This window comes from Mustela lutreola, chromosome 1 (assembly GCF_030435805.1).
Source record: "Mustela lutreola isolate mMusLut2 chromosome 1, mMusLut2.pri, whole genome shotgun sequence".
NCBI lineage: Eukaryota > Metazoa > Chordata > Mammalia > Carnivora > Mustelidae > Mustela > Mustela lutreola.
Genome location: NC_081290.1, coordinates 130,777,645 through 130,788,934, shown reverse-complemented (window position 1 = coordinate 130,788,934; position 11,290 = coordinate 130,777,645). Strand labels below are relative to the sequence as shown.

Below are 11,290 nucleotides of genomic sequence, written 5' to 3'. Positions count from 1 at the left end.
CCACTTGGTTTCCCGGTTGAAAAAAAAAATCTCCTTAGATAATTGGTAACCATGAGCTATATTAGACATGATTTTGAAGTTGGAATTTATGCCCTCCTCAAGGGTACAGAATGCCCAAGTTGAGAAGCTATCATAAAAATGAGCCCCTGAATAGTGATACTCCTAGTATACTCAGAAAAGCAAATGCAATCACTCTTCAGAGGCAAGTTCCTCTAGGGCTGAACAGAATCCATACATAAACTCCTCAGGTAAAACTGCTCCCGCTGTGACATTAAAAAGCACATAAGCAATACTTACCTGGCAGGGTAGATACCATGATTACAAAAGTGGTTTTCCCAGGGTGAGATTTATCCATTGCACTCTAGATGTGTTGACCCCTGCAATTTCTCCAAATGTGGGAAACTCAACTGCATGATTTGTGGTAGTGGGGGAGCATGTTTGCACTTTCCCCGAAATTGGGGGAAAAAAAAAAAAAAGCACATGAGCAAAAATCAGCATTCCCAATAAAGGGTCAATTTAGATTCATAAGGGTTAAAAACAACCCTTAAAGAGTGTGTCTGTAAATATATATAAAGGTGTGTGTATATATATATATGTATATATATATATATATGCATATGCACACATGCACACACAAACATATATATATTACATTTTTGTAATATTTTTATATTAGAATATGAACTTTCTATTCATTTTTTTAATTAAAGAAGTTTTTAATGTTTCATTTGGAACCTAAAGGAACCAAAGCCAAAAATCACAAAATGTCTCCTATTTAACTAAAACCCAGCATCAGTCTTCATTCTCTGCAGTTCTAATTCAGCTTAGTCTCTGCCCTAGGCCCCTCATACATATTCCCCAGGGAAATGAAATTGCTGCTGCACCTGCAGTCTGGACTGTCCTTTTCTGGAATGGATGTGATGTCTTTAAGAAAGGGAAAGTTGAACTAGTTTATTGGTTAAGTCTTTCATGTCTTCTTTCTTTAAGAAAAAGAAAATCCAAAAAGTTACCAAAATCTGCAAGGCTATCACAGAACTGGTCTCACATTCACAAAAATTCAAACACAGCCAACTGATGACTTTTAAAGTTCTCTCTGGCCAAGTTTTGTTCATCAAAACTAGCATTGTATTTGGATTTGCTAAATATCAGGGCAGAAGTAGATTTTTGTAGTAAATCTTTCTCCTTGGAAGGAATGTGGTTGGAGAAAATCTTTGTTTTAGTCTTGCTAGAGTAATTTCCATCTTTTTTATTCTTTTTGTCTTTTTGTCTTTCCTACCTTGATTCTGAACCTATTTAAATGCCACCATCTGCTTTCTCCTTCTACTTCTAGACTGCTAAAGGCTTCTGGAGAGTTTGTAGCATTGTACCAATAGCTTCTACACTTTCATGGTTTCCAACCTCTAGTGACTTATTATAACTCCATCTGCCAAACTTTTATTCACTTCTCCTATTCTTTTTTCCATGTCCTTCAGAACATTAATCCATATGTTTTCTCTATATCTGAGGTTAAGAATTCATACAATTACATTTTGTAAATTGCCTGATTTTATATTTTATAAGAAATTATATGAACAAAACACAGAGAAAATAAAATATATGATGATAAATTCATACATTTGCATTTTCTTTGTGAAAAAGTTTTCAAATGGCATATTTTTTCCCCTAGGGCCAATGTCTTTCAATATCATAAAAGTTGCTAAGAAATAACAGATGATAAATGATGTAGGCTTATGTCACTACTTTTGTATTAATAAATAATTAATAAGTACAAAATCATGTAAATTATGTTATAATTGGAACTACAAGCATTCAAAAACATTTTTATAAGTTGAAATAAACAGATGTGAGGTTTTGCTGATACTAATCTTGTACTTTAACCCTGTTTTTCAATCTTACCAATGATACTTAACCAGACATTGCTATTTTAGCTAAACAGTTTTAGTTTATTTTGTCATTATTTTCCTCCACTTTTTTTTTTAAGATTTTATTTATTTGTTTGAGAGAGAGACAGTGAGAGAGAACATGAGCGAGGAGAAGGTCAGAGAGCAAAGCAGACTCCCCATGGAGCTGGGAGCCTGATGCGGGACTCGATCCCAGGACTCCGGGATCATGACCTGAGCCGAAGGCAGTGGTCCAACCAACTGAGCCACCCAGGTGTCCCTTCCTCCACTTTTTTTATAAGAGTCCCTTACCCTTATGCTCCATGCTCCAGATGATAAACACACACACGCACACACACAAGACTTTTTGTTTTGTTTTGTTTTGTTTTTGTTTTATGATGTCTATTCACTGAAGAACAGGGCAATAATAAGGAAGTCAGCATTAATACATGAAAGTCTGTTCTGCTCTTACCAGTTGGTTCAGACACTGTGAATTTCTGTCATACCCTAGAGTTTAAAACTACCAGGATCAATATCCATAGCATCCCTGTGGCACCAAGTGTATCCATTTGTAAAACAAATTTGCAAAGAACCAGCAGCAACTTCCAGATAATAAAACTGTCTGTTAAGCAATCTTCTCAGGGAAGAAAAACCAGTAACTTCTATTATTTTATCTATAATTGCTCAAGTTTCTACAGTAAAAGAAAGCAACTAGAAGGACATCGGAATGGATGACTCTATCTCTGATGTCAGCTACGGAGGTAAATACAAAAACCAAGCCAAAGGGTGCCTCTTGCTAATATTTCCTTCTCCAGAAACCCATGCAAATCCTATGAATTTTTCTGAGCTCTTTCCACCATAAACAATTCCTTATTCCTTCTATATTTTTTCACTTACAAAAAAAAAGAAGAAGAAGAAGGTGAGGAAATGTCTATTGCCATTTTGATGGAGAATTCATTATCTTTTGCAGATATATCTCTAAATCTTATATTTCTATTTCTTTCAACATTATAAATTGGATACATTCCTATTGGAGTTTTTTAGCTTCTATTTTTTTCAAGAAAGTTATCTGAGGGCATTACTTAAATGCAACAAGACATAAGATCTAAAATCATTACATGTATTTACACATGATATTTTCTTTTAACTGTGACATTTTCTTTTTATATTTGATCAATATGTTTTACCCAGTAACTATTAGATATTGATACAGATTAATAGTGGCATTCTTAGTTTTTATTTATCTCTATCATCTTATACTCATATTTGTTATGATATGACTATTACATTACTATAAAAAATTTCAAGAATCATAGTTTCTTGATGGAAGAGCATTGAAAGATGGTGATAAAAAAATTTCATAGTTAAAGAAACTATATAAATAAGGAACTAATTAATTAATGACAAAATTCAGTTTTCTGATACTTAGCCAATGTCCTTTTCATATACATCATTACTTTAAGCTTAGATTTTTGTCATCTTCTAACTTCACACTTGCCATCATACATTAATGTTTTGGGGGTTTTTGTTTTTGTTTTTGTTTTCTTTTTTTTTTAAGATTTGATTTATTTATTTGACAGAGAGATCACAAGTAGGCAGAGAGGCAGGCAGCTAGAAGGGGAAGCAGGCTCCCCACTGAGCAGAGAGCCTGACACTGGGCTCTATCCCAGGACCCTGGGATCATGACCCAAGCCAAAGGCAGAGGCTTTATCCCACTGAGCCACCCAGGAGCCCCCATATGTATATGTTTATAATAAAAGTAACATTTCAATAAAATATCACCATCTTTTGTTATAATGAGTCCAAATAGGTTCTTTTTAGACCTCCAGTTAAGTTAATCAAATATTAATTTATCACTTAATGATAGTAGTTGTTTAATGTTTTTCAAGTTACATATAAAGAACTATCAGCTGAGCATAAAGGATCCAGTTCATTGTCTAAAATATGTTTCCAAGGTTTGACATTGTTACCAGCTCTGAACTGTAGGCTAAATTTTAGCTAATGCCCATATTTGGAGAAAACAAGCCTATTTCTTTTAAAAATAATTTAAATTCAATTAATTAACATATAGTATATCATTAGTTTCAGAGGTAGAGTTCAGTTATTCATCAGTTGAATCAGCCAACTTTTTAAAAAAGATTTTATTTATTTATTTATTTGACAGAGATTACAAGCAGGAGAGATGCAGGCAGAGAGAGAGAGGAAGAAGCAAGCTCCCCACTGAAACAGAGAGCCCGATGCAGGGCTCGATCCCAAGACCCCGGGACCATAACCTGAGCTGAAAGCAAAGGTTTTAACCCACTGAGCCACCCAGGCGCCCCTGAATAAGCCTATAGCGTTCATACTGCTCTGCTACAATTCTTAACCTCAGTGATCCTCATTGCCTGCAGATGAGTTGAATATATTCATTGCCCTCCTCTCAAAGGTTATTCCTGTCTTTTGACAGTATCTGTTAGTAGCTTATTGTCATCTGTATATCCAAATCATCTGGCTCATTATAGTTTCCTTACAAAGATCATTACTGATAATGTTGAACTGCTTGTTGATCTTTTCTTCTACACAATGTGGAATAGTGAGAAATCTTTCCTCTATGAATTTAAAATGGGATTTTTACTCCTGATTGGCCCTAAACTAACTCTATGTGCTTGAAGGTAATTTACTTCCTTGGAGTTTCTAAAATGAAATTGAACACTACCTATGTATTATCAAAGGCCATTCATCATTTATTTTTCCTAGGCTGGAAGAAAGGAAAAGAAAAATTCATAAAATTTGTGATAAGAAAAAAATAATACATATGCACTTTTGCTTTAACTGATCTTTCAATATTTCTTTGTTGAATGAGGTTATACTAATGTTTCCCAATATCCAGGGATGATTTGGGATTTTTGTTTGTTTCTTTAACTTGGTGATCTATGTCCCATAACATACTGTGCTTGCTCAACAATGAAAGAAGACTCATTGATAAAACTTTAATATACTACTATCTAAACTTTGTGTTTCCATGGTGAAGACTAACTCATAATCTAAGCATTCTTTAGCATTGACAAAGTTATATGTTGGAAGGTGTTTTAAGGACCCAATGGCTGCTATGTAATAGTTCTTTATTGAATATATCCAAGATATTTAATAGTAACTTTGCTCCATTTTCTTTAAATACTGGCTAAGCTATACAAAACAATTTCAAAAGTAGTCATCTGATACTATGTTGGAACATAATAGATTTCTGTAAAATAAAAATGCCTACTCTCACATACATGTTTTTTTCACAGACATAGCACTAGTATATAGAGGTCACTGGCATCAGAATATGCATTAAATAATAAACTCAAGGATTAAAAAAAACTCAAGGATAAGGTCTGAAAAGCTGATGAAATAGCTAGTTAGGAAAATGATTAATAAAGCAATATGTTACATTACTCTTATATCTGAACATAGGCAGAATATTAGGACTTAAGAGAAACAGTAATAATTAAATTAAAACAGGGAAAATAAAACACTTGGTGATTTATTTTGGCTGAAATTCAAAGAATTTAATGTAATTTTACACAGTGTCTTTAATAGAAATGTAAACCCGTGGTAATTATTTTGTTGATGTCAGTTTCCATTAGAAGAATGTGGAGAAGATTATTTGACCATAGAGTGGCAGGTGTATATCTGGACTCTCTACTCTGTTCCACTGGTTTATTTGTCTCTTTTTGTGCCAGTACCATGCTTTCTTGCTGATCACAGCTTTGTAGTAAAGCTTGAAATCAGGCAATGTGATGCCCCCAGTTTTGTTTTTCTTTTTCAAAATTCCATTAGCAATTCTGGGTCTTTCCTGGTTCCATACAAATTTTAGGATTATTTGTTCTAACACTTTGAAAAATGCTGGGGAAATTTTGATTGGGCTGGCTTTGAAAGTATTGATTGCTCTGGGCAGTACGGACATTTTAACAATGTTTATTCTTCGGATCCATGAGCATGGAATGCTTTTCCATATTTTGTGTCTTCTTTAATTTCTTTCATCAGCGTTCTGTAGTTCCTCGAGTACAGACTGACAAAGTGGGAAAAAATATCCCGTGAAAATCAATAAATGGTGCTGGGAAAATTGGACAGCTATGTGTAGAAGAACAAAACTTGACCATTCTCTTACATCGAACATGAAAGATAAACTCAAAATGGATAAAAGACCTCAATATGAGCCAGGAGTCTATCAAATCCTAGAGGAGAACATAGGCAGTAAACTCTTCAACATTGGCCACAACAACTTCCTTCAAGATATGTCTCCTGGGGCACCTGGGTGGCTCAGTGGATTAAAGCCTCTGCTTTCAGCTCAGGTCATGATCCCAGGGTCTTGGGATCCAGCACTGCATCAGGCTCTCTGCTCCATGGAGAGACTGCTTCTTCCTCTCTCCACCTGCCTCTCTTGCCTACTTGTAATCTCGTCTGTCAAATAAATAAATAAAATTTTAGGCCTTCATCTAGATCAAAATCTGCACAGCAAAGGGAACAGTCAACAAAACAAAAAGGCAACCCACATAATGGGAGAAGATATTCACAAATGACACTACAGACCAAGGGCTAATATTCAAGATCTATAAAGAACTCCTCAAACTCAACACACACAAAACAGGTAATCACATAAAAAAATTGGGCAGAAGACATGAACAGACACTTCTCAAAGTAGACCTACAAATCGCTAACAGACACATGAAAAAATGTTAACCATCATTAGCCATCAGGGAGAGTCAAATCAAAACCACATGGAGATACCACCTTACACCAGTTAGAATGGGCAAAATTAACAGGACAGGAAACAATGAATGTTAGAGAGAATATCAAGAAAGCTGAGCCCTCTATTTTTAATTTCTTGAGGAATCTCCACACTATTTTTCAAAGTGGCTGCACCAATTTGCATTCTCTATGACCCTGCCATTGCACTACTGGGTATTTACCCCAAAGATACAGAGGTAGTGAAAAGAAGGGCCATCTGTACCCCAATGTTTATAGCAGCAATGACCACAGTTGCCAAACTGTGGAAAGAACCAAGATGCCCTTCAACGGACAAATGGATAAGGAAGATGTGGTCCATATACACTATGGAGTAATATGCCTCCATCAGAAAGGATGAATACCCAACTTTTGTAGCAACATGGATGGGAATGGAAGAGATTATGCTGAATGAAATAAGTCAAGCAGAGAGAGTCAATTATCATATAGTTTCATATAGCATGGAGGACAAGGGAAGATAGAGAGGAGAAGGGAGTTGACGGAAATTGGAAGGGGAGGTGAACCATGAGAGACTATGGACTCTGAAAAAGAATCTGAGGGTTTTGAAGGGGTGGGGGATGGGAGGTTGGGGAACCAGGTGGTGGGTATTAGAGAGGGCACGGATTGCATGGAGCACTGGGTGTGGTGCAAAAACAATGAATACCTTTACACTGAAAAGAAATTAAAAAAAAAAAAGAAAAAGAAAGGTGAACCCTCTTATACTGTTGGTGGGAATGCAAGTTGGTGCAGGCACTTTGGAAAACAATGTGAAGATGCTTCAGAAAATTAAAAATAGAGTTACCCTATGACCCTGCAATTGCACTACTGAGTATTTATCCCAAAGACACAGATGTAGTGAAAAGAAGAGCCACCTGTACCCCAATGTTCATAACAGCAATGACCACAACCACCAAACTTTGTAAAGAGCCAAGATTCCCCTCAACAGATGAATGGATAAAGAAGATATGGTCCATATATACAACGGAGTATTATGCCTCCATCAGAAAGGATGAATACACAACTTTTATATCAACATGGACAGGACTGGAGGAGATTATGCTGAGTGAAGTAAGTCAAGCAGAGAGAGTCAATTATCATATGGTTTCACTTATTTGTGAAGCATAAGGAATAACATAGCAGACATTGGGAGAAGGAGAGAAGTGAGTTGGGGGAAATCAGAGGCAGAGATGAACAATGAGAGACTTTGGACTCTGAGAAACAAACTGAGGGTTTTGGAAGAGAGGGGAGTGGAGGTGGTGAGCCTGGCGGTGGGTATTAAGGAGGACACATGTTGCATAGAGCACTGGTATAGTGCACAAACAATGAATCTTGGAACACTAAAAAATAAATAAATAAATAAATAAATAAATAAAAAGACATGGAGATCTTTAAAGTTGGTTTGAGGATTTAAGAAGTATTATTTTATAAATAGATGCTGGCTTCGAAGAATGGGACTGACATTAGAAGGGATAGAAATAGACATAAAGAATAAAAAAGACAAAGAGACATTATATTAAAGGAATTCAACCATTAATGGACCATATTTGTCGATATTTCCTTTAAAAATGTTTAGGGGCACCTGGGTGACTCAGTTATTAAGATCTGCCTTTGACTCAGGTTATGATCCTAGGGTCCTGGGATCGAGCCCGCATCTGGCTTCCTGCTCAGTGGGAAGCCTGCTATTCCCTCTCCCACTCCCTGTGCCTGTGTTCCCTCTCTTGCTGTGATCTTTGTCAAATAAATAAATAAAATACTTTTATTTATTTATTTGACAAAGATCACAGGTAGGCAGAGAGGCAGGCAGAGAGAGAGAGGGAACAGGCAACCTGCCAAGTAGAGATCCTAATGTGGGGCTTGATCACAGGACTGAGGATCATGACCTGAGCCTAAGGCAGAGGCTTAGCCCACTGAGCCACCCAGGTGCCCCAATGAATAGAATCTTTAAAAAAATGTTTATTCTAAAACAAGTTTTTTGTTTGTTTGTTTGTTTTTTAAAGAACAGAAATACAATGTGAGCAATAAATTGTTTCTCAAATACACTTAACAGATCATATTATGTAAGCAGTTTATATTATATATATATATATATATATATATATATATATATACACATACATAGTAAATAAAGAGATCAAAAATGGAAAATTAAGTAGAAAATAAGCCATAATAGTCCATTAATAGTAACTAAATTTCACAACCTGTTCACTCAAAACTATCAACACATTTACCTGCACCGTGTTTAGGAAATAATTTGAATAATTCAATATTTCTACAGTAAATTTTCTGTTCATTGTGTCTTATTCATAGTAATAATAGGGAAGAACTAAGAAGGCAGAGCTCTGGGTTTTGCATTAACTATGTATCCCATTCCATAGGATAATGAAATATTTGGGGCTATATAATTTATGATTGTTTCACTTTTTCTGTTCTCAAAGTCACTTGGTTTATCCATACAGAGCTTATTATATATTTTTTGGGTTTTTTTAAAGACTTATTTATTTATTTGAGAAAGGAGGGAGGGGCAGAGAGAATCTCCAAGCAGACTCCCTGTTGAATATAGACCCTGAATGATGTGGGGCTCGATACCAGGACCTCTGACACCATTCCTGAGCTGAATCCTAGAGTGGGTCACTTAACCAAAAGAGCCACCCAGGTCCCCCAGAGCTTATTCTATCTCGCTTGAATGGTGATTGCAAGAATATATTCCCCTGGTTCATGTCTTTGGAGCTCAACTGTATTCAATTATACTGTATCATCTGAACCTTAGTTGCCATTGTATACTCATTATTCTACATGTGACAATTTCATTTGGTAAGTTATTCTGACAGCTCACACACACACATATACACAACCCAAAATTCTGCATATTATTTAAGCAGAAAAAAATTGAAATATTATCTATACTATGTAATGTATATTTGTGTGTATATATGTATAATGTATATATACTATATAATGTATAATGTATACTATATAATGTATAACTATCTATACTATATAAAGTATAGTATATACTATACTATAGAATGACCTTTTTTCACTGTGTATTTTGTAACACATACTAAACCTAATCATTATGAAATGATTTTTTCACAAAAATAAATATTAAATTGTTACAGTAAAATTAATCTGTTACCTATTCTCAATACAAATTTTCTTTTTTTAAAGATTTTATTTATTTATTTGAGAAAGATAAAGAGAGAGAGAGAGTAAGCATGAGCAGCAGATAAGAGGCAAAAGGGCAAAGGGGTAGAGGGAAAAGCAGTCTTCCACTGAGTATGGAGCCCAATAAGGAGCTCAACCCCAAGACCCTGGGATAATGATCTGAGCCAAAGAAGGACACTTAACCAACTGAGCCACCCAGGTGCCCCCAATTTTTTTTTTTAAATAGAAAAAAAAATGCAAAATCATCTACATATACTTGACATTCCATCAAACTATTTTCACTAAAATAGATGCAAAATAAAGAAAAAAAAAGAAAAAGGCACTCTCAATGTTTTATACTGTCTTACTTTATGAGAGAAACAGAATAAACATTCATTAAGTGCCTACCCCTATTTCATTACCTCATTTAACCCTCAACAATAGCCTAATGCTGATGATAGCCTTAGTTCAAGGAATGGAGTGGTGGTTAAGACAGTGGGGAAATAAGCATAACATTCAAATTATCTAGATGTAGAGAAACAGACATAAAATATAAAATTGGACCACTACCCTGACTCAAAAGTTCAGGTTTTTTATTATATCATAGCACAATCCCCTCCCCAAAAAAAGAATGAAAAAAAGAAGAAAGAAAGAAAAAAAGACAGACAGACTAATGTGAGAAAGAAAGAAAAGTCAAATGTGAGAATTCTTTTAAACTAATATTTTAAGAAAAGAATATTATCTGATTATTTTATTTTCTACTGTTGGACATAAATTCTGTATTTAATATATTCTGTATTTAAAAGCAGAAAAGTTCTCACTGATTTATTTTAACATAAATAAAGTATTGGCACTTAAGATAAAAATATGGCAATTTCATTACAGTTGGGAAAAAAATATGTAACAGTGCTTGATCTCCAGTATATTATCGAGATCTTAATGAAACATAATTCTGGCATTTACTAGATATGAGAATTTGGCCAAATTATTTAATTGCACTAAGTCATAATTTTCTCATCTGCAAAATGAGGTTAATACAGACAACTTCCTAAAACTACAGAGTCAATGATTTAATATATACAAAGCTCCTAGCATATCAGTTTTTCTTCTCATTGTTACTGTTATTAGCAGAAGGAATAAGAAAGCTTTAAAGCTACATGTATATGTAGTTAATATTAAAAAATATAACATTTCAGTGTAAATAAGATATAATTAATTAAAAATCTGATAGATTTCTTTTACATAAGAATTTACTTTATTATTAGCTTGATATTAATTTTTAAAATACACTAAAGAACCCTAAATATGTATGTTCAGAAGGATGTATTAACTTAAAAATTTTCTAAACATTTGAAATTTTACATCAAGAAACTCCTTGGACTTATTTTATTTTTATTAATATGCTATTGTAATTCTGAAACTAGGGTATTTCATTTGTAAATAGTATTCTCTAGTATCATCTCATGTCAAAGATATATTATACAATATTGAGAAAAGAAATTTATTTCTTTAGATAA

The 11,290-nt window shown here is 34.3% G+C and overlaps 1 non-coding gene across 1 annotated transcript; it reads left to right on the top strand.

Moving 5' to 3' along the window:
- The first annotated feature begins 289 nt into the window (after nt 1–289).
- Nucleotides 290–453, top strand: LOC131822750 (U1 spliceosomal RNA). The gene has a single exon (XR_009350307.1). It is a non-coding gene; the product is annotated as a U1 spliceosomal RNA (small nuclear RNA).
- The last annotated feature ends 10,837 nt before the right edge of the window (nt 454–11,290 follow it).